We start from the raw sequence: 26,282 nt of genomic DNA, 5'->3' as shown, positions 1-26,282 counted from the left end.
TTACTGACTTTGGCTCAGATATCTGTAAGTGGTGGGAAAGCTAAGGCTTTTCTAAACAAGGATGCTATTCTGTAACACAGCATTTTGATTCCGTACTTGCTTTACAGTCAGCATGCCTGTGAGTGAGTGAATTCAGTTCCCTTTGTAATCATCCAAAGTGGAGTTAAAGCTGAGAGCTGCACAGAATGCTCTTGACTGAAAGTCCTGTAGGCTCAGGTTGTCTGAGTGCTGTACTTTTGCCCCTTTTCTCTGTGGTTTGCCTTATTTGGTAACAGTGACATCCCTGAAACACACCTGTAATTTACAACTTGTTAATTGCTCTTATCGCTAAAGTATTCATTTAGGTTATATATTGTTGCTGGATTACCTTAGTGAAGTTTACACAGCAGCACAATCGAGAAGTGGGGTAGGCCTGAAAGGGATTTCAAATGTGAAGAAAATTGGTCCCTTTCTACATCAATTACCTTGAACACCAGAAATATGAAAGTCCCACTTAAAACAACAACAACAAAAAACAAAACAAAAAACAATGTTGTTGTTGTTGTTGCTGTGTGTCCTAATGCCATTACTACTGTTGAAAATAACCCATGGCACTCAGTGCATCAAGAGAATGGAGGCAATGAGGTTAACTGGGTAGGTCTTCTGCTGGTCATTAACTGCAGTGTTGGGGATTGCTAGTGGCTGGAAATGTCACAGCTGGGAATGAGGATCTGGGAATAGATGGGCCATCTTGTCTGAAATCAAAATGGTTCTTATCTAAGGCTGTTTCTAAGGCTGTTTCAGAAGTTGATTTCCATAATGGTTCAACTCTAGTGAGACCAATTGCAATGTCAGTAGGTGAGTGAAGTGCACAGTAAAGAGGAATGTTACTCTTCAAGGCTCTTATTTAAAATTATTGATACTTGGAGCAGGCAGCTCACACAGAAAGAGTTTGTACCTTCTATCTGTAATCTTGCACAGAACACGTTGTGGAGAAGACTTGCCTGTCAAGGATTATAAAATCATTCACAATTTATTATTCTACATGGTATGGAAAAACAGTGAAGGGTGCACACAGGGGACTGGTAAAGCAATTAGCACAATTTCTGATCTTTGGCCAATGTAGTGCTCCATGAATGTTGCTGTAGGTGGGATGATTTATAGAACAGAAGCCCTGAGGTCATTCTAAGTTAAATTATGCTTGCAGGACTCTTAATTATTTTTATTCTTAATTTTTGAACTAAAAAGGGGGGAAAAAAGTAGTTCAATTATTATACCCACTCCTTCTATTTCCAGTTCAAGATTGAACCCATTGGCAGTCTTCTAATGAAATAACAAGAGCTGTAAGTGCATAGGTAGTTGCATTTTATGGATGGGACAAATGTGAAGCAGTCTGTCGTGCAAGGCCAAGTAGTAATTGCAGTTCCTGGCTCCCAGGTCTGTGGTCAGACCATAAGATTCAACACTGTTCTTGACTCCACCCCCCTCTCCTTCCCCCCTCCTCCCCCCGCAACTATAAGTGTTAAGAATCAAAATGTACCTCTGAGGAAGAGCAGGTCACCCAACTCGTCAAACAAGATCCTTTTGCAAGTTTCTTCCCTTACCACGCCTTTGAACATAAACAAGGTGTAGCTCTTCTGTGATGCTGTTGCAAAACACAGCTCTAAATATTGTATTTAACTGATTTGACCTAGCTTTAGTGGCTAGTACAGTGCTGTGTATATGAGAAATACTTAATGCCTTAAAAACAAAAAGAGATCCCTTTTTTTGTCTTGAAATGCACCCTTTCTTGGGGGAATGCAGATGTCAAGAAGCTTTGTCATGAAGACATGGAGTTATCTTGAAACATTACGCTAAATGTCTTCATAAGTACAATACTAAGAAATGCCTGTTAAATGTGGGTTATTAACATGTTTTCCTGAATTCAGTGGCTAAAAGAAATGCATCACTCTTCCTAAAATGTCACTTTTGTTGCTAGGCACTGTTGGTGCTGAGTGTTTGTTTTTAGGGAGAGGATGAGGGGGAAGCCTGGAAATTGAAAATAGATCCTGGCACCAAGTAGCAGTTTGGGTGATGTTATAGCACTTTGGAGCAAATCCATTCCATGGTCCTGGGAGCACAGGGTGCCAGTATGAAGTTCTGTTCCCTTCCTTCACATTCTGCAAGGGGTAGGGTGGTGGGTGGGATAAAAGTAAAATCTAGACATTGCAGCAACAACAATACAAACTTGAATGGCAGAAGAATAGCTTTAACTGAGATGGGGGCCATTTTGCATAAGAGTAGGTGATTATATGGAGAACTGTCTATGCTTATTAGCCTACGCAGCCAGAAAAAAAAACAGAAAAACACCACGTTAATTAATTAAATTGTTTTTCTCCCAGGTGCCAACTGAATTTGTAGATTTGAATTGAAAGATGTGCCATAACTTGTACGGTTTCAAGATCTCACCGTGTTTAAGTGCAGAGTTTCAGAGAAACAGTTAACTAGGAAAAAGGCAGGCTTACCATTCAACATGGCTGCACCTTAAAGAAAGCAAATGTATTTACATGCTTGTTTAAATTAATATTCCTGCCTCACCCAGATAATCATGATGAGGGATTTATTTTTAATGAAATTGGAACTCATATGCACGATGAATTCAGTGTGATCATGTGTTGCGTGTGTGTAGTCAAAATAAGATGATGGTTGCACATCCTTATATGGAAACCTCTAAATCCCTTTCGTGCTCTCTAATTTTTACGTTATAGAGATTTTTTTTAATTATTTTTATATTTTACTTACACTTTCACATTTCAGTTTTGTCTACTAGGAGGTTTTTTTTTTTTAAGCATTTTTGCATCTATAATTTTCTCTTCCTGTTGCTTATGCTATTTTTTCTTCTATTTTAGGAGAAGCAACCATAGCACCATTGCTACTTGTGGTTCTCTCCATATTTTTAATTACTTTATCAAATTAACATTATTTTTTAAAGGAAAAGCATGCAAGTTCATGTATTTTCCCACACAGAGACTGCCTTCTTTGCAGTCTGGAGGACAGCAATGGGATTGACAGTAGGACACCATGGCAGTCCTGCCTTTCCAACCATATCCACCTGCTGCAGCTACCATGATCTGGCCCAGTCCCATCCCCTTTGTTGAGGAGCAGAAGCAGTGCTAAGGTCAAGCGATGACTGATTGGGAAGTACTACTATGGAAAAGATCCATCTCTTTCCTCTTCTCCTGTCTCTGACTTTGCAGGAGAGAGGAATGCAGCCATGCTTGGGATGTTGAAGGGGAGGGCACAGGCCATGGTCTTACTGTTTCTGTGTGAAAATGAGGTATGGAAAGACAAAGGCTGTTCCTTGCATTGGCATGCTACCCTGTCTTGTTTTCAGTATTGGTTAGAGGGGAATGCCTTAGCAGCAGGCCTAGGGGAACGCACTGTGATTCCCTGTGGGGACCAGAAAGGCAGGTGCATGCCTGAAAGGGTGTGGTATCAGTTGTCATTCCCTCTAACTGCAATATTTAAGTGCCAACTGCTTGACCTGCTTCCCACTGCAGGCTCAGCCTCTTATGTTACAACTTTCACAGAGGGTTTGGGTGTGGTTTGCTTTGAAGTTTGTGGCAAAAATGAAATGTTGGATGGTAAAAGCTATACCTAGTCAGCGTTCAGCAGTGTGCTTTTAATGTAAGTCTGTACAGCTTGTGGGAAACTGAAGTTGTGCTCGGAGCATCTAAAATGCTCTACTGTTTTCTCATACACATAGACTAGGGAAAAGCATATAGCCTCTCCTCTCTGCATCCTTTCAGCCTCCCAGGAAAAATTTACGAATAGTACAAATGCAACAAAAATGGACTGCACTTGAATTTTGTGGTTAACACTTCAGGCTTCATTTTTGTTATGATTTTTTAAAAATGTAATGGCATTATTCTAATTCCAGTTCTAGATGCTTACGGATGTGCATTGATCAGACTCTATATTGAAAACATCTAGTTGATTTTTGTCACTGTTATCACCATTAGTTCAGATTCTTTTAATGGTCAGAAGCCTGTGTGTATGTAATCTGTTTGACTGTGTATCCTCGTATCACAGACTTTGGGGATGGCCAGTTCTTTTCCCTTTGCTGTTACTCCCTTGCTGGCTTAGAAGGTAACAGTATCACCTCTCACAATTCATACAGCCCAGGGACTCTAGGCTGGTCAGTCTCACCTCTGTGTCTGACAAGGTCACGGAGAGCAGATCCTCCTGGAAACTTTTTGAAGGCATGTGGAGAACAGAGAAGTTTATTGGTAATAGCTCACATCACTTTACTGAAGGCAAATCTTGCCTGATGAATTTGGTTGCCTGCTGCAGCAGGGATACAAGTCTTGGTGAATAAGGGAAGAGAGCAGCAGGCATCTGCCTGGACTTGTGCAAATCATGTGATGCAGTTCTGCATGACATCCTTGTCTCTAAATTGGAGAGAGATGGGTTTGAAGGGTGCACCACTCATTGATAAGTAACTGGTTGAGTAGTTGCGCTCAATGATTTGTGACCAAAAGCTTGATGTCCAGGTAAAGACCACTGATGAGTGATGTTTCTTAGGTGTCAGTGTTGGGACCAGTGTTATTTAACAACACTGTCAGTGACATGAGCAGTGCGATTGAGTGTGCCCTCAGCAAGTTTGCAGATGACGTCAATCTGAGTGGTGCAGTCAACATGCTGGAGGGAAGATATGCAATCCAGATCAGCCTTAACAGACTTGAGAGTGGGTATATGTGAATTTCACGTAGTTCAATAAGGCCAGGTGTAAGGTGTCCTGCACATAGGTCAGGGCAATCTCAAGCACAAATACAGGCTGGGTGGAGAATGGATTCAGCACAGTCCTGCAGATAAGGATTTAGGGGGTTGTTGGCTGATGGAAAAACCCAATGTGAGGCAGATGTATGTGTTCAACTCAGAAAGCCAACTGTATCCCAGGCTGCATCAAAAGAGGTGTGGCCAGCAGGGACAAGGAGTTGATTGTCCCCCTCTACTTCATTCTCATGAAGCCTCACCTGGAGCGCTGCATTCAGCTCTGGGTCCCCAAACATAAAAAGTACATGGACTTGTTGGAGCAGGTCCAGAGGAGGGCCATGAAGATGATTAGAGTGCCTCTACTCTGAAGCGAGGCTGATTGTTATTCAGTCTTAAGAAGAGATGGCTCTGAAGAGGAAGTTCCAGTACCTAACGGAGGCCTACAGGGAAGATGGGGAGGGATTCCTTATCTCAGGGATTACAGTGATAAGACAAAGAGTAATGACTAAACTAGAGGATTAGTAATCATCATTTATCCCATCAATTAAGGATAAAGAGGAAATTCTTCCCTATAAGAGTGGTGAGGCACTGACACAAGTTGCCCAGAGAAGTTGTGGATGTCCCATCCCTGCAGGAAATGGTCATGGCCAGGTTGGATGAGGCTTTGAGCAATCTGATCTAGTGAAAGGTGTCTCTGCCTACAGCAGCAGGGTTGGGGCTAGATGAACTCTAGAACTCCTTCCAACCAAAACCATAGTATGATTCTTTTGGCATAACCAAACCACAGTCTCTGCTTATTATTTAGGTTCCTTGTCTTTTTTCTCAACATATGACATCTTTCTGTGCAATTCTGTTGATTTGAATCTTTCTTAAAATTAGACACTCAGCCATGGCTTATGAAGATTGAGAGCATCTTGTTTGCAGAAGGCATATAGGAACACATGTATTAAACTTGTTTTTCTCAAACACATTGCTTGTGCGCCTTGCGGTCACAAGGAAATAGATCTGTCCTTTTCCAGATGTTTGAGGTCTGAGTTCTTTTTTCTTTTTCGTGTAGTATGATGAGATTAAGATTCCAGTACAGCATTTGAAATGAAAAGGGTATCAACCATTAGTCTTACAAAAGTATAGTTGTATTTCATGACTTGGTAAAAGGAATAGCATGGTGGTTACTATATTTGAGCACTTTAATCACTGAACAATGTTCCTGTTCACATTTCTAATGATGAATCTAATTGCAAGCTTGACAGCTTGTCATTTTTTTCTGCTTATTTCTCTGGTACTATTTAAAATTCATTTTCAGGTTTTTTATTCTGTAAGACTTTAAAATGGCTGCCAGCTATTTTGGGATTTGTATCTTCAGTGATTTTCTGTGGTGATTAGAAATGATTGAGAGACCTTTACAAGTACAGTATTCATAAGAGCTAATTTGTTAAAGCTACACGATTTTATGTCAATATCCAAACTTGTGTTATAACATTCTGGATGATCTTGCTGCTTCGATGTGAATCCCAGACGCCAGCTTTAGGGAAAGCTCGGAGTTACCTAGACCAGTGACAAGCATCATCAAACTACTTGCTTGGGAACTGGGGAGAGGAAGATTTTAAGCTATTCCATTCTATATGCCAGTGAGTGCCATGCCTAGCTGAGTTTTGTGTCACATTTTTATTTCCCCTTTTTTTTGACCTGTTTCTGAAGGGCATGCACTGTAGTTGCCATATGTGTTGTTTATCAGGAGGTTGATGTCTTAGTTCAGTTGTTACAACACCTCAAATTCTCTCATATGCCAACAATTTTGTTGTTGTACAGCTGAGCCACCAGCGATGAGCAAGTACTCATGTTTTCATTACGCTCGGGGTGTGGGCAGCATCAGTTTTTCTAAGTCTCTGACTCTTCTTCCTTGTTTATGTGCACAGCTCAGGCATTCTCTGCAGTTCAGCTGATGATCTATTCATTAGATTACTGTGACTTTTGGCAACTGGTGAATCCATCAGAGCACACTGCCTTGGAACTTGCAGTACGATTGTAAACTGTGGCCTCTCCTATACAAAAGGAAACTGCCTTTAAGTTTTGAGTCTTGGTAGTAAGGTGATACTTTCAATAAAAAATGCCATTTCTAAGCTTGTGTTACTTGAATGTGCAAGGAGGATGGGAAGGAAAAGTGTACACTGACAAAAAGCTCTAGCTTGGCTGCTTGTGCAAGCAGCCTTTTGAATGCTGCAGGAGCTGGTGCAGAGGTGAGGCTACCTGTCCTTTATTGTTCCTGGCTGCTCATGCAGCACCATATCATGTCCCACATTGCCACTGCCATGGCATTTCTCTCCTCCCCTTCAATCCCCAGTAGAACAGTCCCCACTACAGCACACTGTGTGTCAAACCTTGTGGCATTAACACTGACGATTTGAGAGACAGCTGAGATCTTATGGATGTGGTAACACAGAGCCGCAGCCTGCACAAGGACTACCTTGTTCAAATATTTTCCTTGATTAATATCATGTTTACAGACTGATAAGAAATAAGGGGAATCCTGGGGACCTTCAAAACAGAAGGTTGAGGGGATTCTTGGATTTACTTTTTTTCTTTAAGTATTTGTTTTACTTCTTGATGCATTTGAAGCAACTGTTACTTTTTTGTGGACTTCTTTTTAGTGAGTTATGCTCAGTAATTGTGTAATTAAAAAAAAAAAAAAGGTTGGGAATTAAAGTGTATTAAACTGCTGAAATGTAGCTTTTTCATACTGTGAAACTCTGATATAAGTATCTTGACTTTACAAACCTACAGCATAACATGGCTGTGTGCAGTTTATGAGCTAAGTAACTGCGTACCTTTTCCTGTGGCTTTCAACCAAACTGAGAAGTGCACAAGAGGGCAAATTCTTTTGTTGTTGATAGCATTCCACGTTAACGAGAAGGAATTTCTTGCCTATTGCCTATTGTTTATGGAGTGGAAAGAGATCACAAGTTGTATAATCTCTCACTATATTGTTTCTTCCCCCCCCTTTTAAACTTGCCCTTGCCAGACTGTTGATCTGTAGCAGGTGCAGCAGGTGGGTGCTGCAATACACCACTGCACCTATGTTTTGTTATACGTTGGTGTTATGGAGAGGTGGGGGGGAGTGGTAGGGGGGGGAGGGGGGAAGAGGAAGGGGAGGACCAACAAGGAGAGCAATCCCCACAACTGGGGAAGCAGCAGGGCTGAATACAGTTTGGTTTCTGTCTCTCAGGAGCTTGCTCAGCAACCAAACCCAGATTCCAGGTGCAGTATTCCATAATTGGTCTGTAATCATAGAAACAGCGTGTTCCTCCTCTTCCTCTCCTGCCAAGAGTTTCTGGGTGGTGAATGTCAGTAGCTGGGGTTATTTTTAAAGGCAAGAGGTGAGGCTTGTCGTGCAAAGCTAGAAAGAGGGCGTTTGTTTGCTGAACAGAGCTGACATCAGAGCGGAGATTGCTGCCTACTGGCTAGCTGCTGCTTTATGCCAGGTAATCTTTAACGTATCAGTCAGTCACCAACATCACTGGCTGCATGTGTATATGAGAAACGACCTGTATTTATGATCTAGAAGATTTGCTTTTTTTATTTTTATTTCCATGAGCTGGACTTTGACATTTAGAGGCTCGCACTAATCATCTTGCAAAACCTGCTTAGTGCCTAGCGCGTTTAATTCAGCAACTGCTTTCTACTTCTCTCCACAGGATAATATAAATGTTTTTCTGAAAGCTTGTGAAAATATTGGATTGAAAGAGGCTCAACTTTTTCATCCAGGAGACCTTCAGGATTTGTCCAATCGAGTTACAGTCAAGTGAGTTTTGTGGTTTTGTTTTTTCCCCTCCCTTCTCCCTCTCTCCCTCTAAGCTTAGCTGAATATGTTTCTCAGACTTTTTTTTTTAAATGTTTGCCAATGGAAAGTTCTTCTTTTCATCTGGTAAGAACAGTTCTGAATACTGTGGTGAAGGTTTATGTGTTCTTGAAACTAGTCAATAATTTAATTTCAGAAACTAATTATTATTAAACCTCACATAAGCAAAGTAATTGTTAATGAATATTTACAACATTTTATATATGAAATGAAATCTGCTTAGGTTATTTTAAGCTTACAGTAAAATTAACTGCTAAATGATACAACAAGCATCACTTTTCTTTATGTTTTGAGATTATTGATGTGAAATCTGAAAGGCTGAGGTGGTTTTTCTGATGCTTGTCTGAATTGCAGTGGAGCTTGAGCATGGTATTCCCAAAGGACTGCTATTTCCTCTGCTCCAAATGTTAACGAGGTATATATCACTGAGTGTTGCACCTTCTCTCAAAATATGTGAGAAATGAAACCAAGGACAGAATTGCACAGAGTAATTGTCTTGTTTACAGATGAGGAAGTTTCTTCTGTGAAATAGAAGTAATTTGGTTCTAAGATGTAATTACTGGATTCTCTAATTTCAGGACTACTGTGTCTCCTAATATGAGTTTTATTGCTTGTTTCTGAGAGATTAATGTGGAACTTTCATATGTAGGCACTTAACAGGTTACCAAAAGATGTCTTAATGGGGCTTCTTGCTTTGTTACAGTATTAGCTTCTTTTGTTGTGTTGGTACAAAGGATGAATTTATTGTTAAATCTCCAAACAGGAAGAGGTTTTTTTGTGGACTGTTCTGAAAACCTGTCAAGTGAAATGTTAAGAACTGATTCATGTCTTAATGTATTGGCTTTATTAACGAGGAACAAGTAGTAATCCTTTTGTACATACCAGGAAAAAAGTAAGGTGAAATGACATCTACTTGTTTTAATTAAAGAGAAATCTCTTGTATAGGTGGACTGGATGGTACTGTGTTGCCATATTTATTTGGTTTCAGAATGAAAGTTCGTACCATTTTGATGTTTGGTACTTGAGATGGAAATGCTTTTTTTTTTCTTCTCCTTTCCCCCCCGTCTTTGACTCATATCTGAAAAATAATTTCTTGCTAATGTGTTGGGGATTTGGCACCCCTCCATAATGCTTGTATCTTCTATGCTGGCTCATATGTCATGTTGTAAGCTGGAGGCTTGGTAAGCTCTGCCAAAGCTTTCATTATCCACAAAAACCCTTGCTAAAGTTATTTTGGTTGAGGTTTGCTCTAAGGGTATAGATGAGCTGGTTGGGTGCTGTCAGGAGCTTGTCCTCAGTGGTGTAAATGGCAGACTGAAACCCAGGGGAAGTCAGGAAGTAGAGTTAGCAAACTGTTGTGCAAACTGTGTCGTCCAGCCTGTCCCTACGTTAACCACAGTGCCCAAGTGAGGTCAGCCATGAAATTACTCTAGTTGGGTCTGTAACTGTGGAGTTTTTTGTTTTGTTTTGTTTTTTTGGATCTTTGCAGTGCTACCAGTTCTGCTTCCAGGAGCAAAGAGTAAGGCTGGAATGTGAATTTGTCATAAGGCAATTGGGATGTTACATCATACCTGCTTGGCAATAGATTAATTAGTGTTTTTCAAAAAATCAGATTTGATTGCTTCTTATGGAAAACAATGCAGGGAGTCTGGGCTAGAGTCAAGAAAGCTGGCAGCAGTATAGACATGCTCTTTAATTTGTTTCAATGTAAGTTTGACTTTCCACACATTATGTATCATATAACAGCTCCACAGTATGTTTAAAGGGCTTACAGAGTAATTTAAAACTTCTGTATCTGACCGCATCGTAAAATCTTAACTGAGCTATGATAACAGGTTTTGATATATTTAGGAGTTTGGAGAGGGATAGGAGGGAAGTTTTGTTCCAAGAAATGAAGGAAATAAGTTATACCAAGATAACTCTCTATTGAAAAGTCAATTGTACATTATTTGATCATCCAGATGGCAAGCAAGTCTTTAAAAGGTTTTCAGAGAAAGTTGTGTGTGTCAGGAGAGAAATGCTGTCTGATCAAGAAATTTCGGATCTAATTTTTTAATGTAATAGAAATAAGTAATGTCAGACATTCAAGCAGAATAAGCTATTTCAAAATTTCGAGGATGCCAGTCATCAGAAAAGGAATACTGTTTCATGCACAGCTTTTCTGTTGTCCTCTGTTAACCTTGGTTTCAGCATTGAAAGTAAATCACTCTTGTCATGAAGTAAAAATTTTTATTTAAAAAAAAAAAAATAAAGTTGGTATATGTGAAAAGGCGTATGAAAAATTACATTACATTTTTGGCTATCTGGCATTCCTAAGCAAATTTCTTTTGCCATCATCGCCTGAAGCTAATTGCCCTCATTTTGAATTAGCTGTGATAGGTTATACAGGATAATATTAAAGTGTGCCTGAAGCAGCAGGTATTTTTACATCTCGGTAGTATTCCAGTTTTCTATGGTTGCACCACTGTTAGTGTGTGCATTTTATCTACCCGAAGTAGATTAGACAAACTGTTGCTTGAACAGTTAGCTTTTGAGGCTGGGATTGCTGTGAACAGTACATAGTATTCTGGTAGGCTACTACTGTGTACTACCAGATAGAAAATATATAGCTCCTGTTGTATGTGAAGAGTTTGTAAGGAGGGAGTACCATTGAAAGAGTGGGTTCCCCCTTTAAGACTAAGGAGGACACCGGAGTTGTCTTAATATGTCATAGTAAAGCCAGTGGATGACTCTGACTGGGAAGCTGTGTTTCTATGAGCCATGGTTGCCCAGTGTGAATTTGTCTCATTGCTATTTGACCCTCATAATAGCTCTGATACTGGACATCTGCAGTGGGAACGCTTCCAGTCTAATGATGCATTATGTGCAGAAGCATTTCCTCCTAACACTTACTTTTGGGGCCTCTTGTGTTGTGGGCTCTTGTTGTTTGGCACCTTACCAAGCCTTTGTTGTGTTCCACCTGGCTAGACTTTTTTTCCCAGAAGGAAGAATTATCTTCTACTTTGTTTATTTTCGCCTCGTACCCTGTTTCTGAGGTGCTTTCTCCTTTTCACTCTGATACCACCGTATCTTTGTGTCATCAATTATAATTATGATAATTTTGAGCCGTTAAGAGATACCAAGCTCTTGTTTGTTTGTAGTGAGTTTTTTTTGAGTCATAGGAGCATAAGGTAAGACCCGCTGTTACCTGTGGCTTGCCAAAAGCTATGCTAACAAATAATATTCCTATATGGTAATGAAGTTGCCACTTTCAATTGTACTTTGTTTTATATATATTTTTTAATGGTGTCTGAGATGATGTATAGGCACAACATAAAACTCTTCTCTGTAATTACTACTTATATCTAGGACAAGAATCCTCTTACATTTCCAGTATGTTAGAGACTCTGAGTTCCAAGTGATTATGTGATTATCCTTTTTGCAAAGAAACAGCAGCTTAAAATTTTATTGTTCAGAAGTTTGTGTGAAGAGAGATGGTAAAAATTACTGGCTGCTGTTCAAAGGATTGCAAGCTTTATGCTTTGCAAGATCAGTGATGAGATTAGTTGTTGTGATGTGGAAAAATATACCAGCATGGATGGCATCTCTTCTGCCAATGAACATGAGAGTATAGATTAATGTCTGATATTTATCTTCTGGTATTTCTGTAAATCTGCAGAAGTTATTGCGCAGTGGTGAAGTACAGCAATGTGTCATGTTTTCCAATAAAAATCATCCAGATGGACTTATTTCTCACAGTCATATGTACATCTTCTCAGTTATTTGCATAAGTGCATGTGACCATCCTAAATTCTCAGTATATTTTTAAAATTTCTTAAAATCATTTCCAATTAGAAATATTATTTTAAAACACAGCAGATTTATTTTTTTTTTAGTAATGGAAGGCTTTTTTTGATGCTTTTTTTCAATTCTTCTACAGTAGGAATGTCATACGAGCCTAGGGACTTACAGTTGACAGCACAGTTACTGTTTAAAAATGCTAAGCACTTCCTTACCCAGCTCTTTAAAAGTGACACACCCAGTTGTTCCCAGCTGTGGATGGGTTCTTAGCAAAATAAAGCCAAGAAATGAGAATTTCCCTAGGCAGATAGAAAACTTTGGTTCTGATTGAATTTGATATCCCAATGATCAGTTTTAAAGGAGACAGCCTGAACAGTTGGAACAAAAGCCGAACTAAAATTAATCTTTTTTTTTTTTTCCCCTAAGCAAATTAACAACTCTATCTGAAAAGAGTAAAAGAATTACTTTGTTTCATGGAATACTAATTATAAATACAAACTATTGTGGGATAGTATACGAAAATATTAAATGCACTAAGCCAAATTTTGGGAAAAAGAATTTACTGTATTAATCTTAAATTGCAAGCTTTGCTTAAAACTACCACAAGCTCCTACCTCCTAATGTTAATTTTATTACTTTAATTTCGTTCTTCAATAAATATCAAAATACTTAACTTCTATTAATATTATTAGGATGGGATTATATTTAGAGTAGGTTTTGAGTGAAACAAAGAGTTCTGATAAGGTAGCTGGAAATATCTCAGAACGTACTGTGTTTCTGAATATGATATTTGAATAAGACCTTCAACTTTTTGCTTCTGTGTACTTCTTTACTTATTCAGCATCAAACTTGTATGCTAAATTATGAAAAAACATATAAAACAAGCAGAAAATCTTGACTGAGAAATCTGGCTGAATTGGAATTAAGTGCATAAACCAGGTGAATTAATAGAGCTCTGATTTTAACCATGGCATTTCTAACTTCTAGATAGTTTTAACTATCGATCTAGTTCCTTCTGAACAACTATTTATTATAGTTTCCTAAAGCAAAAAATAATCCTGGGGGGGGAAAAAAATGGATGCAGTGCTTTCTCTAGGACAAAGATCTATGTATTTAAAGCCATGCAGAGAGGAGTAACAACTGTCATGCTTGCCCTTGTGTGCATGAATTTCAGATGCTAAACTTCTGAGACAGGCTCTCTTACAGCCTCTCTTCAGAGGTAATACTTCATGAATTGAAGGTATGAAAAAAAAATGTTTGGAAGATAAATGTTTAAAATAAAGCTTGAAAATGAAATGCTTGTTAAGTGATGTGATTATAAACCTGTATTCTGTGTCTATCTACCTGTCCAGAGCAGAAAAAAAATTAGTGTAGTTTTCTTATGATTAAGCTTTAAAAAGAATGAGTAATTATACAGAGTTATACAGACAAACTTTTTAAAACAGATGTACAGAATTTCTACAAGCCATATCACAAGTGTTGCCCCTTACTAAGCCACCCTTTCCTCTTTCGGGCTGTCAGAAGTAAGCTGCCTTAGCACTGGGTTAAACCAAACACAAAACATCCTCTGGTACCTGCTTTCTTTATCCCATAAGTCGCATGACAGTAACACCAGCGCTTCCTTTCAATGGTGAAATTTCCTCACTTGTCTTTTCTGGTGCAACTGCTAAATGCCCAGATATTGTTGGATTCTGAAAATACCACTGAAGCAGTTGCAAAAAGGGGTTGAAAGCAGATGTAACATCTGCCAGTCGATGTTCTTTGTATCTTAAGAAAATAGCTGCACACTATCAAATAGACTCGAACTTTTTACATGAAAACGTATCTTATTTTTGTGTATAAATTGATATTCCTCATAACTTCATGTTCTTCAACGACTGTTCTTCAGGAACATGCTGACTTTCCTGATTCCACTTGTGTTGCTCTTTCATAGAATTATAGAATGGCTTGGGTTGGAAGAGGCCTTTAAGATCATCTAGTTCCAACCCCCCTGCTATAGACAGGGACACCTCCCTCTAGACCAGGTTGCTGAAAGCCCCATCCAGCCTGGCCTTGAGCGCTTCCAGGGAGGGGACATCTACAACCCTCACTGGACAGTCTGTTCCAGTGTCTCACTACCCTCACAGTAGAGAATTTCTTCCTGATATCTTTGAAGATACTTTCTTCTAAAGGGTCAGTGAAGGCAAAGTCAAATTTTTATTCATATATGATGAATGTTACTGCTGCTGAATAGATCATTTAAGAATGCAGTCTCTATAAGAAGCCCTAAAAAGATGGTCTTTTGAGTGCGGAATTATTGTCAGCACTCTTAGGAATTTCTTTTTCTAACCTGTATCATCTGCAGTCATGTTGATGCCTACATATGAATCTCAGCAGTCTTTAGAAAGATTGGTTCTGTTCTTCCTAATGCTGCAGTAGGAATGAAAGCTTTTACCAGAATGTACTGTGGAAAAAAAAATGAGTTGAGAAACAGAGAGTGCTATTTAAAAGAAACAGTGGTTTGGTAGGAAGAAACAGAGGGTCTCTGGCTCTTTGAATGCTTGTAATTCAATCATGAATCCTGAACAATCAAGTAAAAAAGAGAACGGGAAAGTGAGGTTGGAGGAAGATGATATATCTATTTATATGCATATATGCATATAACGGAAAGTTTCAATTGTGAAAGCAGTGCCACATCTCAGCCTTTGGGGGATTTCTTTAGGCTTGCTTTGCCAACAGCACTCAGCAGTTTGAACTGTCTGGCAATTGACTTAACTAAAGGTTTGAGAGGTAATGAGAAACTCTTTTGAGAGTCGTATTCCATTTTGTGCTTCACAAAGAACTGTCATATTTTAAATTTTTATGTAGTTTGTCTAACCAAAAGATAGCGATTCAAAAAAAAAAGCAAGTCAATTTGTAGTCATGTTGCTCAGAGTTCAGCTTTGTTGTTGATAGTATCAAATTTATATTTGAGTCTTGCATATCTAATATTCTTGTAGACTTGCTATACTTCCTTGAATTTTTTTTAAACCCAAGAACTTCAGGTTTATAATGAGAGCACATGATGGCTCTGAGCCTGAGTCTGCTGTACTGATTTAATTTTTCTAAGAAACACACAATATGAGTTGAAAAAGCTAGTTATAATTTGCCTTAAAAACAAAACAACAAAACAAAAATACCTACCCCAAACACACAAAAGGGATCCACCCTTTCCTGCCTTTTTTTATTCTGTGTAGAACAGAAAGTCGTGTACTGGATGAAAGCCAGTGCAAGAAAAACGATAATACTTGTGTAAAGTCTCCAGATTCTACCAGAAGGACTGAAAAGTCAATCAACCCAAAGGCACAAAGAGAGTATGTTTGAATTCAAGTTGAGGGGAAAGGAATGGAAGACAGGGTTTTCTGAAATTAAAGCCTTTTAACCAAAATTTAATTAAAATAATGAATGCTGTTTTTTAAAAGTAATTTTCTGACTTCTAGGGAAATAACATTTCTTGCACATGTGGTTGTAATAAGTTTTTATTGTGGTAACTAAGTTTCCTAGTGATACTTCCCTATAAATGGAAAAATGCAGCACCATCAATTCAGAATGACTTTAGAAATGTTCCTATGACTCTGTAAGTGTGGAAATTTCCTCTTTGCTGTGGGCATTTTCATATACATGAGTTATATTCACATATCCTATTTCAAACATTAAAATTGTTGTATTTATATTACTCGTGAAAACTTCAATATCATGTATTTCATGTTTAACTTTTATTAACTCTAGTAATTGTTAGGCAGAGTTAACAATGAAGATGAGTATATTTCATCAGTCACGTCCAACTATTGTGCTCAGTGTACAACACTCACACGTCACTAATTTGCATTAGCTTTTAAATCATTTCAGTAAAACCGTTGGAGGTAATCAAATACGTTCCAGACTTTGAACTGTACCTGCCAGGGTTAACCTCCAGCTTTTCAGTGTAAAGGCTATAAAAGGTTGGGTGTGGTACTACTTAATCTTTGAACTTTCTCTGAAGTTTCTAATCATGAAGAGAAATGTCTGAGATGGTTCACTTTTTCTGTTGAGTGATTTAACAGGTAATCTACCATTTAATGGGACCATAATCTTGATGGTGTTTGATTACCATTTATCTATTTTGTGAGATGATTTTGCTGAAGGAATGAAATCTTCTAGGGTTCTATATTTGTGCCTAGAAGTGTACAGAAAATTGCCTTAATGCATTTGGAAAAATGACATTAGTGTGTGTTAGTAATGCAGAGTATTTCAGGTATCTTTAGTGACATGTATTCCTAACCTTACATGGGAAATTAAATATCTATGCTACAAAACTGAATGATTTGCTGAAGGAAGTTGCAGTAACTTTTTGCTGAAAGATGACATTTTAAAAGTATCTATGAAAAAATGGTTTTGTACGCTCAAAAAACTTACTACTAGAAGCCTTTACAATGCCTTTCAGTGTTCTTTTCAGTGCTTTTTTTTTTTTTTTTCTTTGTACTAAGAGAAGAATCTTCCAACCTTTTAGGATCCCTTGAGCACCTGTATTCATTTGTAAGCATGCACATGTCTCTTAGCTTCTTAGGATATAATTCAGTTTACAAAACAAGGCAATCAAGTTGGATGAGCAGTAGTGAGTTATGAAGCAAGATACAGATAAAACCTGCATTTTTGCTCTTCTTTGTTGTGGGCTTGTTTTGTTTGTTTAGATAGAAAACTTCAGTTGTGTCTGAGTTTGGGAGTTAATGGACTTCTATAAAGAATAAGCTTGCATTACCTTCATGTCAATTATACAGAAACATGTGCACAACTTTACTGTCTTTAGTTGCACTTTACTGCTAAATTGCTGAAGTAGAATGAAAAGAAAAAGCTCTTATTTTATATATGAAGTGAAGCTGACTTAAACCTTTTAGTGAATACAAGAATTTGTCAATTAACTGTACTCTGTGGGTAGACAAAGTAAATCTGAACAGTGTACTGATATCTGTAGATCTTATTCAATATCAAGTCCTGCTTTGGGCCAGTCTTATTCCTTTATTATGATTAATACTATTGTTACAGTGCTTTCAGAGATTTCAACTCATTTTTACTGCTTAACTGAAGCACTCAAATAGTGTTCTTCAAGGTCCTATTTACAGATTTTCTACTGAGTATTACAGTACAATAAGAAATGCAAATATCTTTACAGAGCACATATTGAGCTGGCTGCAGGCTTTTTTTTTCCGTGCTGTAACTGAGACCAGTTAAATGAAATTGTCATGTCACATGGTTAAAAGAGAGCGCTTTGTGGAGAGGAGACTGCTAAATAGCAGCATGCTTAGCCACATAAAGGCATGATCTTTTTTTAATAATAGAGATCTTCAATGTCCTTTAAATTAAAAAAAAAACAACTAAAAAATGAAAGAAGAAAAAAACAACAAAAAAAACACAAAACAACAAACCAAAAACCAAAACCCACATCTAAAGAACTCTTCACCATTTCTCCATGCTGAAAAAGCTGGACTACAAAGCTCCAGCTGCAACCATCTTACTGGCCTCCCCACTCGATTTACTGTATTTTAGTAATGTCTTGTTTTGCACTGAACTGAATGTGGCCACTATATGTGGCATAACAAGCACTGAGGAAAGCAAAGATGATCATGACCATCAGTCTTGACCCACATTTCTTTTCCTACCATCCTCCAGGCCCTGCTCCTCACCCCACTGTGCCATTGCAGGGGCTGGTTATTTCTAGCTCAGGACTGGGACTTTGTCCTCCTTGAAAATCACAAGGTTTCTACACGGCCAGTCCTCTAAACTCAGCCCTACCCTCCGAGTAGTGGCTCTGCCCTCCTGGTGCTCCCATCAGCTTGGTGCTGGGGTGTATCAGAAACTGACTCAGAAGGAAAAATGTGAGAGTCACTGTAGCATGTTACTTGGACTAGAGTAAAGAGGTTAGTAATATGCATTGTATTTCCCCTTTCCTTTCCCTTCTAGAAAAGACGTCTAGTGAATGTAAACACATACACACCTTTGAACCCAGTACGGAAAGATACTCATCAACTGACGTGGATTCCAATGCGTTATATGATAAAATAGTCAACTGGGGTGGGGAAAGGGAGGCTAAGTTCAAAATGCTTTTACTTTTGCAAATGATATTAAATTACAGACAGCCACTTGTGCCTTGTGAATAAGTGCTCAAATATGCTTGTCAGATTTATGATGCAATAATTTATGCTTTTTAACTCTATGACCTGATGATGTCTATGAGATGTTCTCAGCAATGATCGTTTTCTGGGAAGAAGAGATGTGCTTGGTAAAACGTTAGCTAAAAATGCTCAAGTTAACCGAAGGCACAATATATAGTTTGACTTTAAGATGTGATCTGTTTCCATCACAGATCTGTGCAATTAGGGAATTACTGCTTAGTTCTACAAACTAATCCTAATCTGTCCAGATTTATCAGTATAGATTACTCTAGTAAGAAGCTTCCAATGATCTTTTGCTAATTTTTTAGAAATATTGTTCTTTATATGTGTAAAAAATGAGGAAAACTCGGGTTACTTAGGTGAGAACAGGAAAGTCAAAAGAATTCTTATTTCATTTAGAAAATGGTGAAATATGGGACAGATCATGCTATTCAGGACTGAAATAACAGGGTTAATAGTTTTGTGAAAGTATTTGTTCAGTAGCAGTCAAAAAAGAAACAAAACAAAAAAAAACATAAAACAAAAAGCCCCATCCAGAAATAAAACCCAAGCATTGCTAAGAATTATTAGAACTAGAAGAAACAATGGCACATTATTGTGCTGCTGTGGCTAATCTGTAGTTTGCCAGTGTCATACTGGGTGAAGCTTTGGAGCTTGATCACTTGCCTCTTCCTCTCACTTCCCTGAATATCTCAAAAGCCAAAACAGTAGCATTGAAAAATCTTCATCCTCATGACACTTGTACCAAAAATGGGAATTAGCTCCTGTTGGTGGTTTAAATGTGATAGAACTCCTTAGCCAGAAAAGAGGTAGGATGAATCCCTGTTTAAGTCAAGGGAAGGTGGATGAAGTAATGAATAATAAATATGAAAACCTCACTAGGAAATGGTATAACAGCAGTTGAGCTTGTTGCTGCATCTCATTCTTATAAAGCAATCATCCAAATGTGGGGGTTGTAGGTTTCCTTGTCAAACGGTGCAGTATAAGATAAAATATAAGGTAGTGGAGAAGTTCATGGAAGAGAAATCTCTGAAGAATTACTTAATACAGGGAAACCACATCTAGTTTGGGAAGTCCCTGAGGGAGAAGCATCTTGCTTGCTCTGTTTTCACTCTTCCTTAGGCAGCCACTTAACGTTGCACAGGAGGATGGGATCCTGGCTCAGCAGGGTTTTGATATGGCCCTGTGTGGATGTTCCTGACTGAGCTGCAAAGATCACATCCAGTGAAAGCTGGTTTGAACTTCTGTAAATTTACAATATCTTCCTCCAAGAAGCATTACTAAGGAAGGAAATCAGACAAACTTCTATGGAAGCAATTAATTTGCTTTGCTAAATCAGTCAGACAATCTACCATTGTTAAGCTTTAGCAGGAATGGAACATTGTATACAGAGGTATCTGAGGAGGTGATTAAAACTGCAGTCTGGAAGGATCATAAATCTCTTAATCTAGAGATATATATATATATAATTAGAATTCTTAGAATGTTTAACATTTGTCTTTCCTTATTAAACAGTTTGGCATTTTAGTAAAAGCTTTGTAGGAATAATAGGTAGGAATAGGTTAAATTTTCTGCACATAAACTGGCATGCATACTTGCATGAACTACATTCAGAATCATTAGTTAAAACCTACTTATCCTCTAAAAACATCAGTTAATTTAAGATGGTTTGTTACCGATTTTGGCATCGGTAATGTAACTAAGATCACGCATCAGATGGTTATGCAGAAGGCATGCCCATCCATTTTGTATGAGCATAGAATAAGACGCATCAGTAATGAGATTCCTCTGCTGTGCTTATCCTGCAAAGCACTCACTTTTGCTGTGCAGAACATTCTATTCTTTGAAATCTGAGCTCATCATTTGTATTGGATGTTGACTGCTGTTCAGAAATCACATAAGTCCTTAGCACTAGTTATTCATTACTATTATTTGCCATTTCATTATGTTTTTTTTCCTTCAAGAGGAAAATAATATTCTTGCAAAAGAATAGCTTTTGTTTTTATAAACAACATTTTGTCGCTTTGAGACATTCTCCTCTTTTAGTTGTGACCAAATTCCTTTTCTAATGCTATTTGAATAAATTGTGAATGCATTCAACAAGCTAGTTGGTTTAATTAACACATACCCTGTACAGAAATGTCCAGTTTTTCAGATGGTATAGTCAGTTAAAGGTGGTGATTGTCTCAAAAATAATGCAACTGCACTTGTAAAGTTTTCATTGTATTCAGTACTCTTTTTCTGTTGTTCAAGATGGTAAGCCTATGAATCCATGGGCTGATGGCAGCCAATGAGCCCTGCATTCCTGAGCTTTGTTTGCCTGGGTTCGTGTGAGTAATGGCTGCACAGTAGCTGCGCTCAGCTGTGCATGCAGGACGAATTTAGCTTATCCCCTGACTTTGCAGCACCAATGCAGGACAGCAGTGCAGTGTTGGTTTGGATACTTAATTAGGCAGGTACTCTATGTTTATACTGCGTTAGTTGTCTGCCAAAGTCTCTTGATAAATTTCCTTCTTTTAATGGACTGTGTAAGTTTTATCAGGAAAAAAGTTGGAGGGAAGTGTTGGGGCTTCTTGACTTAATCAGAAAGCATATTTACACCATGAGGTTCTATGGTGAAAAGGCAGAGAAGTGTGGTATTTGGAGAAGGTAAAGATAGCTGCAGAAGACTAAATATGAATGCAAGCATTGGATTCCAATTTGTGAAATCCAGTTCAAGTGCCAGTTGTGAAATCTTCACTGAACTGAAACATCAACTGAAATGAGGTTGATAATAGAAGAAAAATTTTAGTGCACCAAATATCCTTTCTCCATAGGATTTTAAGCTTTTCACTTATACTTTTCCCTAAAACATAGAATCATAGAATCACTGAGGTTGGAAAAGATCCACAGAATCACCCAGTCCAACATGAATTCTGCAGCGAAGAACTGCAATGGCTTGAAAAGCTGTCTAAATAGAAATATATACGGAGCATGAAGATATGAAAGAATATAAAAAATTCCAGGCCTATTTTCTTTAAGCAACTCAAATATGAGCACATGACTGAAGATGATTAAGCATAAGTAGGTCAAAAAACAGTCTGCTTCCAATGTAGCATGATCTGTTCAGACAGCACACAGCTTCCTTTCCTTCACTTTGCTTGAACAGAGATGGATCTGCATGATCAAGTGCATTGGGTTGACTTGACTCCTGGGACATGGGAACTCCATGGGACATATCTTCACTACTGTAGCCAGCATCAACCCACCATGATGCCTCTTGAGCGCATTATCCCCATCCCACAAAACATAGTATTTCTCTGCTGTGCTGCTTGGTGTAAATATCTAACCTGAACTCTGCCTCAATTTCTGCATTGTGATATGAGTACTGTTAGAAGGCAATGTACTCAGGACAGAAAGGAATTCAAAGCTAGTGTAAATGAATCCAGTTTGTCTCCTTTAATTAACTGTGATGTATGGAGAAATGGATTTCAGCTGTTCCTAGAAGCATTGCAAGAAATCCATTTTCATGTTGTCAAATACACTGCCTATTAAGGGAGAATGGTTTGCATTTGCATACCTACAGGTGTAGGTTTCATAAGGGAACCTGGACTGAATAGGCTCTGTACAAGCTTAATTCCAGTCCAGGGGATGTGGGAAAGCAGTGAACACACTGAATTTCTCTTCTCTCCTGTTGTCAAGGAATGTATTTATGTGGTTTCCATCATGTAAAAGTGGCATGTTGGTGTCTAATCAGTCAAACAAGAAAGAAGCTAGCTTTTATTTCCTGGAGCAGGAATCTTTCTTATAGAAACATACCAAAGGCATACGTACTTATGTGAGGAGCTTTTGTGTGCAGGATTTTTGTCAGGAAAGCAAATATCTTCAAGCTCCTAGAAACTGTTTGGTCAGGCTTAATTGCATGTAGGCTTTGGCATACAAGGCTTAGTGGAACATGTTCCTGTTATTTGTGCATCTGTAGACACAAGAGAGACAAGGTTCCTTACAAGCAGAATTAAATAGCAATGAGCGTGGTGGAGGAGAGTTACTAAGTAGTGTGTTTGTTTTTTTTTTTTCTACCTCAAGCCATGAGAGGATTCTCCAGCTAATTATTTCAGGTTACTTCAGCTCTTGGTACTGTGACTTCTTTGTAAATGTATTTTTAATTTCTAGGGCTGCCTTCAATTTCAAAACTAGTGTATTAAGGTCAATATTTACCTGTACAATATCCTAGTCTGCATTTTCCTGTGAGTGAAGAGAGAGTAGCATCACCTCAGTTTTAAGTCCCTTTGCTGTAGGTGATCCACATGCCACCACTTCTGTGGTTTGGAATAGTCTTTTGATTGCTCTCCAGCTATTTTGGAATGGGATACCTGATGAAGATGGCTTCTTTCTGTTTTTGTTCTCCATTGCTCAGGCTTCTCTGCCAGGCAACTTGCAAAACAAACAGCAACACAGGGTCAGCCTCCAAAGAGTACACGCTTTGAAGTAGAGGACAGGTGGCAGTTATTCTTTAATGGTATTACAAAAGGTAGCTGTAGAGGTTTTCATGTATTTCCTTATTAAGGCGTATAACATCCCAACCCTTATATTGAAAAAAATTAGTGGGTACTTATCAGAAAAAAATCAGGTTGTACTTTTCTTAATGGTGGAGGATATACTGAAATTTGTTTGCAGAGACGATTTGAAAGTGTCTGGTTCTTTGAAATTATAGCTTGTAAGTGATGATTCACACAGAAGTGTAAGGCAGATTTGATGTAGATGGTCATCTTAAAGGCCCTGTAGAAGAGAGAGGGCAGAAAATGTTGGTTCATTAAACAAGGACAAATTGCAGCTCATTCTAAAATTAAAAAAAAAAAAAAAAAAGTGTACAATATTGTGTTCATGGAGTAGAATTGCTTTTTAGTTTGACTGTGGTAGTGATTGTACTGGAGCTGTCTTATCACTGGTGGTACTCTCTGGTCACTTTTGTTTTTGTGGAAGCACTTCAGTAAGGCTTGGTTATACATGTGAAATGCAGAATCTACTGTGCAAACTGCAATTAGCAAAAATAAAAGCCTTTAAAAAAAATCATAATTTCAAAGCACTTTTCATCTCTAGATACTGCTCTGAAATGAGAAGCGTGTTAGCGAACATATGGGGTGGTATTTGGTTAAACACTCAAAATGAGTGCATTTAAGACTTTATGCAGTAGAATTGAGCACAGAGTATATTTAAATATATGTGCATTCATGTATGCTAAAAGTCTTACTTATTTCACGCATAGCCTGCTGATTTCCATGCTTGTATCAGCCTTCATCAGTGCTAAAATTCCAGCGTCAGTGCTTGAAAAGAGAAGAGATTAGGGAGTGCTCTTGATGGGAATTTTTCTCTCTTTGTAGAGGATGACACCTCATGTCTTTAATCTGTTGTTCTTTGTTTCTGGCAGCTTTTCTTCAGGAAACATTGCTTGGATTTTGTTCAAATCTTTATTATACAGAAAACTCAAATATATTCACCTGCGTACCTGTTCTGTGTGTGTTAGTTGTTGTGCTTTTTCCCCCCGCCTCTTAAGAAGCTTAGGTAACTGTGTAATTAAATGAACTATTATTAAAAGTTACATACCTGACATTTTGTTCAGAGTTCCTTCTACAGTTCTGGATTTCTTTCCCTGGGGAAAGCTTCCTCAGATTCTTTCCTATCTGCAAAAAAATTTGAGGTGCATACTTTTACATGTACTCAATGTGCTGTTGTCCAAGAGAAGTGTGATAGAGCTCTTAACGCTTGTAATCTTTTTTTTTTGACTGAGCAATAAATATCTGACTGCCAGAGTACTTCTGAATCAGTGTCTTCCAATAAATTAACATCCAACAGGTGGCTGGTTTGTTGTAGCATGAGATGTTTCTGGTGGAACTGGTTTATGTTATTAAAAATGAGTCTTGCATAACTTACACTGCAGTATAAGCTATTTTTGAGTATATTAAAAGACTTGTACTCTGCCATAAATAATACTGCCTTGATGATGATGACTGTTGCATCTTTGTACTTTCACTTGCTAAAAACCACTGAGAATACTTACCAAACTTTAAGATACAGTAGATAAGTTGGAGCACGAATTGTATCTGTACTCACGTGTAGGGAGAATAATATGTAAAGAGCTCTCTAACCATATTTTTCATAGCAGCCTTCTCTACCTGTGTATTGCTATGTAGAAAGAAAGAGGAAGTATGTTGCAAAAATATGTAGTGTAGATCTTAATAACCAGGCAGCGTTGCGCGGATAACATGGCTCAGTGGTTTGCCACCTGGCAACCTTTAGTATTATCTGCATATTTGCTTATCTCTCATATATACTATCTCTGAGTCAACAGCCTTCTCCTTAACCATCAGCAGAGACTTATTCATTCTCCTCATTTGAGGATGTTACTGGCTGTTCTTTCATTGTTCCGGTTAACTAACTTTTGTAGTTTTGTTAGTTTGGAGTTGAAAAGAATTGGAGACCTTGGAGTTATTCTGAGTCTTATTATTCCATTGTGCACCCAGACTTCTGAGTTGGCTTCTTGTGTGATTCTTCTTCAGTTGTAACCTGTGTGATTTTTCTTGTTGCAAATATGCTAGCAACTCTAGAATTAAGTGTAATCAAGAAGTGAAACATACAATTCATTTTATTGGAGTACCTTTGCATTTCTCATTCTCTTTATATTTTAAGTCTCAGTGGAGAATAATGAGGACTTAGCTTTTCACTGGAAAATAGTTAATGTTGTCACAGCAGTGTTATTGTTGTGACTTCTAAACTCAAAGAGGACTAAAAACCTAAGATGAAAATGGCTGCTTCTGGAGACATTTCCAAAGTAGCAGATGTGGATTAGCAGTTGCTATGCAACGTGTGGACTCTTTCCTCAGAAGCTGAGCCTTGTTGTAGCTCACTGTTGCCACTGACGTACTTTGCAGCTTAATCTGTAGTCTGATATAATCATTGCAATGATTAAATGCAATAATGATTGTATTCATAGTTAATACGGAGATCCTTAATCTGCAGAAGCCATGGATCCCTAGATGAGAATTCTCAGGTTTCTGCTAACCTTCTCTGGATCAAAAAGTCTGCCCAGTTGTTGTGTGGAAATTGAGGATTTTTGGGTGAAGGATTTTTATAGTAACCTCTTCCAGAACCTAAGGGTTGTTTTCATTATGCAGACTCTGCAGTTTGAGTGACTTCTGGGAAGGATAGCTTACAGCCACCATGTGTGTTTTAAGGAGCCTACTTCTGGCCAGACGGTTGGTGAAATTCTGCAGACAGTGAACTGTAGTTTCCAAGAGTTAATACATTAGTATCTCCTTTTCTCATGAGAAGGAAGACTCTTAATTTAGCATTTACTCATGCACTCATTTAAAAACGTTGGGAATATTGCCATGGCGTCACTTGGAGCAGAATTGGATCTTTTTGTTCCACTCCCTCCCTGCCACCAGATTGAGTTGTAATAGCTTGTTGGAGCGTTTTGGTGGTGTCTAAATTGGTGAATCAAGCTTTCTTCCTCAGTCATTAGTTTCATGCTACAAATTACCTACTTCATGGATACCAGTGAAAAGCAATGGTGTGAGATCATCTACAGTTCTGTGGCTAGGATTATTTTCCTATATTATTAATTTTGTCCAAGTTTTTATTTTCAAACTCCTCTAACTGTACTACAGAAACGCCAGCACATTTGATTTCAGTAGGTTGGGATGCTCAGAATATTGCATTATATAAATTCTCCAGCCTCAGAGTTATATGGTTAGGCTAGCTTTTTT

At 38.1% G+C, this 26,282-nt stretch overlaps 1 protein-coding gene across 1 annotated transcript in view; it reads left to right on the top strand.

The window, feature by feature from the left end:
• LMO7 (LIM domain 7) overlaps window positions 1-26,282 on the top strand; it is a 91,982-nt gene that overhangs the window by 11,659 nt on the left and 54,041 nt on the right. Inside the window, 1 exon segment of the mRNA XM_031557830.1 lies at window positions 8,427-8,533. The gene's annotated coding sequence lies outside the window, so the exon portion shown is untranslated.

The sequence above is a fragment of the Meleagris gallopavo genome, chromosome 1 (assembly GCF_000146605.3).
Source record: "Meleagris gallopavo isolate NT-WF06-2002-E0010 breed Aviagen turkey brand Nicholas breeding stock chromosome 1, Turkey_5.1, whole genome shotgun sequence".
In the NCBI taxonomy this organism is placed as follows: domain Eukaryota; kingdom Metazoa; phylum Chordata; class Aves; order Galliformes; family Phasianidae; genus Meleagris; species Meleagris gallopavo.
This window is presented reverse-complemented; position numbering and strand designations above follow the sequence as displayed.